This window comes from Danio aesculapii, chromosome 3 (assembly GCF_903798145.1).
Source record: "Danio aesculapii chromosome 3, fDanAes4.1, whole genome shotgun sequence".
Classification (NCBI taxonomy): domain Eukaryota; kingdom Metazoa; phylum Chordata; class Actinopteri; order Cypriniformes; family Danionidae; genus Danio; species Danio aesculapii.
In genome coordinates this window covers 14,211,238-14,218,217 of record NC_079437.1, presented here as the reverse complement: position 1 = coordinate 14,218,217, position 6,980 = coordinate 14,211,238, and the positions used below count along the sequence as shown (strand labels likewise).

Below are 6,980 nucleotides of genomic sequence, written 5' to 3'. Positions count from 1 at the left end.
TTCTTTCAGAACAAACAAAAAATGATCTGCAGATCGACCGGTGCACACAAGACAGAAGATATAAGTGCATCGTTTGTCATGATGACAGAAGGCTTCATACCTTGACAGATGTTTCAATGCATGCGCTGAACAACTGTCATCGCTGTAAATAAATGCAAAAGCAGAAATTAACTTGTAGCAGCAAGAAGAACTCACTCACCCGAGACACGAGCGCCCTCTCCCTCATACCGCGAGCCTCAAGTTGTGTCGGATGAAACAAATCTTCAGAAGAAAACAAAAAAACACACACTATTTTCAGACAAACTCTTTCTCAGCGAGCGCCTTGAGTTTTTTGGCGAGCAGCGCGCGTTCGCGTGCACGCGCACACTGACTATCTTAAATGTTTTGCTGCTGGAGTCCAGCAGTGTTTTGCTTTACAAGCCATCGCTACGTGTCTGATGGCCTGAGTCTCGCACATCAAGCATCCTCCGAGCTCCACCGAGGCGCTCGAGCCGGAGAAAGTGCGCGTGGACTCGCTTTTTTCCCCTTCCCGTCTTGAAGAGAAAGCAGACAGTGCTCAGTGCGCGCGCCCGACGCCCAGGAGATCCCGCGACTCAACTCTGACTTCTTTACTTTAAGAACGAAATGATCAAATGCTTACAGATATGAGAACTTTATTAACTTTCATCTCTACCACCACAAAAATTCCCCAGTAGCATAATTTTGAGTATTTTTTTTTCTTTTGTTTGTTTGATTTATTTAATGTTATTTTTATGCCTTTGTGTATGTATGTGATATTTTATGGTATTATTTCTTACGGGTGGGAATCACCAGAGTCATGATAACAGCATATGATTAGACCACGATACAATATTATCAAAATACTTGTGTTAAGATACAATATCATCACGATATGGTATTATCACGATATTTGTGTAAAGATACAATATTATAAGGATATATTATCATGATAATTGTGTAAAGATACAATATTATAACGATATGATATTATCACGATAACTGTGTAAAGATACAATATTATAACGATATGATATTATCATGATAATTGTGTAAAGATACAATATTATAACAATATGATATTATCACGATAACTGTGTAAAGATACAATATTATAACGATATGATATTATCACGATAATTGTGTAAAGATATAATATTATAACGATATGATATTATCACGATATTTGTGTAAAGATACAGTATTATCACGATATGGTATTATCACGATATTTGTGTAAAGATACAATATTATAACGATATGATATTATCACGATATTTGTGTAAAGATACAATATTATAACGATATGATATTATCATGATATTTGTGTAAAGATACAATATTATAACAATATGATATTATCACGATAACTGTGTAAAGATACAATATTATAACGATATGATATTATCATGATATTTGTGTAAAGATACAATATTATAACGATATGATATTATCATGATATTTGTGTAAAGATACAATATTATCACAATGCAATTAAACCACGCTACAATATTATCATGATACTTGTGTAAAGATACAATAATATCTTGATATGAAAATAATCACAATACTTCTGTCAAGATACAATATTATCACGACATGGTATTATCACGATATTTGTGTAAAGTTACAATATTGTCACAATGAAAATAGACCACGATACAATATTATCACAATACTTGGGTAAAGATACAATATTATCACAATACTTGGGTAAAGATACAATATTATCACAATGTGTTTAAACCACAATATGATATTATCACGATACTTGTATAAAGATACAATATTATCCTGATATGATATCACGATAATTGTGTAAAGATACATTATAAGGATATGATATTATCACAATACGTGTATAAAGATACAATATTATCATATGATATTATTACAATACTTGTGTAAAGATACAATATTATCACAATACAATTAGACGTATTATGATATCACGATATTTGTGTCACAATACAATATTATCATGATACGATTAGACCACAATACGATATTATTGCGTTACTTGTGTCACAATACAATATTAGCACAATGTATTATATGTTTCACAACATTCTGCGATAAATTGTTATTTATTACAATTTTCCAATTTAAAATTATGCCCTAAAAAGTCTGTTTTAACCAAACAGAATCTTTTCTCAGTTTATTTAGCTTCAGTTTTATTGCTGGTGAAAAATGTGATCAACAGACTGATCTCATCTTCAATATTACGCATTTATTGTTAACTGTGCACAATATAACTGTGCACAATAACTGTTAACTGTGCACAATATAACTTTCATCAATCATTTAAACTGAAAGTACTTCATATATGTATCGACCAGTGTTTATATAGTAATAAAAGCCTATTAAATCTATTAATCACATTAAGTTTTGATCTTGTCTCAAGAAAACTTTTGGCTCAAACATTTGACAATATAGATGGTAAAGCCATAGATAATATTGTATAGTGTCGAGTGTGTTGTGTGTGTTTGCCTGTGATGAAACATGACGAGCTCAGCTAAACACATGATATGATCTCTCATCTACATCTGCTTTTCCTCCATGGTGATGACTGACAAACAGGTCTGACAGAGCAGATGCTGTCTAATACAGAGATCAACATAGGATAATTGTGACCCTGGAACCAATTTTAAAAAAAAAGAAGAGATGCAAACATGCTGAATGAGATTTATCAACACGATCTCACGGCAATTCAGAACTTTTTGATTTAGTGGCTAAATCGTATGAATTCTCACAATCTCACTGATACAATATGATAGCTGAATAAATAAGTTTGCCATTGACATATGGTTTATTAGTATGAGAACAATATTTTGAAAATAAGCAATAAATAAGTTTTCCATTGATGTGTTAAATTGGGATAGAACAATATTTAAAAAAATAAGATCAATAAATGAGTTTTTTTATTGATGTATTTATTAGTATAAACTATATTTTGACAATAAGCCAAATAAATAAGTTTTTATTGATGTATTTGTTATGATAAGAGCAATATTTTGAAAATAAACAGAATAAACACGTTTTCCATTGATGAAATAAACTTTTCTTGATGTATTTATTAAGATAAAACAATATAAAAAAAATAAGCTGAAAAAATATTTTTTTATTGATGTATTAATTATAATTATATAAGAATATAACATTATTTAAAAAATAAACAAAATAAACCTGTTCCATTGATGTATTTATTAGGATTAAACAATATTTAAATAAGCTGAATAAATACGTTTTCCATTGATGTGTTTTATTGGGATAATATTTAGAAAATAAACTGAACAAACACATTTTCCATTGATTTATTTATTAGGATAAAATAATATTTTCAAAGGTGTCACGGTGGCACAGTGTGTAGCATGATCGCCTCACAGCAAGAAGGTTGCTGGTTCGAGCCCTGGCTGGGTCAGCTGGCATTTCTGTGTGGAGTTTGCATGTTCTCCCCGTGTTCGTGTGGGTTTCCTCCGGGTGCTCCGGTTTCCCCCACAGTCCAAGGACATGTGGTACAGGTGAATTGGGTAAACTAAATTGTCCGTAGTGTATGTGTGTGATTGAGAGTGTATGGGTGTTTCCCAGTGATGGTTTGCAGCTGTAAGAGCATCTGCTGCGTAAAACATATGCAGGATAAGTTCATTCCACGTTGGCGACCCCAGATTATTAAAGGCTCTAAGCCGAAAATAAAATGAATTAATGTTTTGAAAATAAGCTGAATAAATTATTTTTTTATTGATGTATTTATAAGGATAGAACAATAGAACAACACTGATGTATTAGGATAAAACACTGTTTTAAATATAAACAGAATAAATAGGATGCCATTGTATAGAGCAATATTTTGAATATAAACAGAATAAATAAGATTCTATTGATGTGTTTTATTAGGATAAAACACTATTTTGAAAATAAGAATCCGTTTCTATTTACAACACAATATTTTTAAAATAAGCTGAATAAATACTTTTTATGTATTTTATTTTATTTATTAGGACAAAACATTCATTTTCCTTCAACTTAGTCCCTTTATTCACCGGGGGTCGCCACAGGGGAATGAACCACCAACTTATCCAGCATATGTTTTACACAGCAACCTTCCAAGCCGCAACCCAGTACTGGGAAACATCTATACAATTATTCACACACATACACAATTTTGTTTACCCAGTTCACCTATAGTGCATGTCTTTGGACTGTGGGGGAAACCGGATCACCCGGAGGAAGCCCACGCAAACACGGGGAGAACATGCAAACTCCACACAGAAATGTCAACTGGCCCAGCCAGGACTCAAACCAGCAAGCTTCTTGCTCTGAGGCGACAGTGCTTACCACTGAGCCACCAAGTCACCCTCTTTTAAATATAAACAGAATAAATAATATTCCATTGATGTATTTATTATAATAGAACACTATTTTTTAAAATAAACTTTAAAAGTTTCTATTGGTGTAATTATTAGGATAAAACTATATTTTGGGTATAAATAGGTTTTCCATTGATGTATTTATTATGATAGAACAATATTTAGAAAAAAAGATGAATAAACACATTTTCCAATAATGTTTTTATTATAATAGAACCATATTTTGAAAATAAACAGAATAAATAAGTTTTTATTGATGTATTTATTAGGATAAGAACAGTATTTAGAAAATAAACTGAATAAACACGTTCCACTGATGTATTAGAATAGAACGCTATTTTAAATATAAACAGAATAAACAGATTCCATTGATGTACTTATTAGGATAGAACTATAATTTGGGAATAAGCTGAATATAGGTTTTCCATTGATGTATGCTTTATTAGGATAGAACAATATTTAGAAAATAAGATGAATAAACACGTTTTCCAATTATGTATTTATTATAATAGAACAATATTTTGAAAGTAAACAGAATAAATAAGTTTCATATTGATGTATTTATTAGGATAAGACCAATATTTTAGAAATAAGCTGAAAAAATAAGTTTTTGTTGATGTATTTAATAGGATAAGAGCAATATTTTTAAAATATGCTGAATAAATACATTTTTCTTGATGTATTTATTAGGATAAGAGCAATATTTTGAAAATAAACAGAACACGTTCCACTGATGTATAAAGATAGAACACTGTTTTAAATATAAACAGAATAAATAAGATTCCATTGATGTATTCATTAAGATAGAACGCTATTTTAAAAATAAACAAAATAAATAAGTTTCCTATTGATGTATTTATAAGGATAAGAACAATATTTTGGAAATAAGCTGCATAATTACGTTTTTATTGATGTATTTATTAAGATAAGAGCAATATTTTGGAAATAAACAGAATAAATAAGTTTTTATTGATGTATTTAATAGGATAAGAGAAATGTTTTGAAAATAGGCTGAATAAATGAGTTTTTATTGGTGTATTTATTAGGATAAGGGCAATATTTTAGAAATAAACAAAATAAATAAGTTTCTATAGATGTATTTATTAGTATAGAACATAGGAAAATAAGCAGAATAAATGATTTTTATTGATGTATTTCTTTAAAAGAAACAGAAGAGCGTAAGGCAATTGACAGTGGCTCAATAGCCAGGGCGAATATCAGAGGGGAGAGTGGGCATCCCTGCCGTGTACCTCTTCCTAATTTAAAATATTGTGAATGTATACCATTTGTGTGTACGCTGGCCTGGGGGTGAGCATATAAGAGATGAATCCATGAAATAAACTTATTCCCAAACCCAAATTTTTTGAGTACAGCAAAGAGGTAGGGCCATTCGACTCTGTCAAATGCTTTTTCAGCATCAAGAGCAAGAACAACCTCAGGGACAGCACAAGAATGTTTGGAATATATTATATTCAAAAGAGTACGAACATTAAAAAACAAATGTCTCCCTTTAATAAAACCTGTTTGCTCTTCAGATATTAAATGTGGGAGTATCTTTTCCACACGGATAGCCAAAACTTTTGCTAAAATTTTTGCATCAGCATTTAATAATGAAAGGGGCCTATAGGAGCTACAAGAGGTGGGATCTTTTTCCTTTTTTAAAAGTAATATAATAGAAGCTTGAGTCATTGTCTCAGGTAAAGATCCCCGTTCCAATGACTCAGCAAAAACAGATAAGAGTATTGGCGCCAATTTATCTTGAAATTTCTTTAGAAACTCTATGGGGAAGCCGTCAGGACCAGGAGCTTTATTATTTTGCATCAGTCGGATTGCCTGCGTTATCTCTTCAATACATAATGGGGCGTCAAGATTATTAGAGATAACTGAATCAATAACAGGGGCTTCTAAATTATCTAAGAATGCAGTCATTACACTGGTATCTAAAGGAAAATCAGATGAGTATAAATCAGAGTAGAAAGACTTAAAGGTGTCATTAATACCACCTGGATCAGAAATCAATTTACCAGAATGATCGTTGATCTGCAGAATTTGGCGTGAGGCTGACCTCCGTCTTAGTTGGTGTGCTAACAGCCGACTAGCTCTTTCACCATATTCATAATATGAGCTGCGAGAGTGCAACAATAAACGTTCTGCATTGGTTGTTGCAATAAGATCAAGCTCAACATGAAGGTCCATACGATGTTTGAAGAGATCTGGAGATGGATTTATCGATAACTGTTGGTCAATATTATAAATTTTTTTAGACAGCTCTTGCAATTTAGCAGAGCGAGATTTGTTAAGCTGTGCAGAATATGATATAATTTGACCCCGTATAAATGCCTTAAAGGCTTCCCACAACAGTGAATAAGATGTCTCACTGTTTTGATTTGTAGCCAAATAAATATCAATCGATGAAGAAATAAACTCAATAAAGTCATTGTCAGACAATAGAAGGGAATTAAATCTCCATGGTGGTAAACAATTAGGTTGCGTAGACAGTTGAATGTCAACACTGAGGGGGGCGTGGTCGGAAATAACAATGGCATGATACTGAACTGAATTAACTTTGGGAGTGAAAATGCTATCTATAAAAAAGTAATCAATACGGGAATATGA

The 6,980-nt window shown here is 31.6% G+C and overlaps 1 protein-coding gene across 2 annotated transcripts in view; it reads right to left on the bottom strand.

The window, feature by feature from the left end:
- Positions 1–541, bottom strand: part of znf652 (zinc finger protein 652) — a 45,751-nt gene extending 45,210 nt beyond the window's left edge. The window contains exon 1 of one of the 2 annotated variants that reach the window (XM_056453209.1): positions 200–541. The gene's annotated coding sequence lies outside the window, so the exon portion shown is untranslated. The other variant, XM_056453210.1, reaches the window with a different exon arrangement.
- Positions 542–6,980: the final 6,439 nt, after the last annotated feature.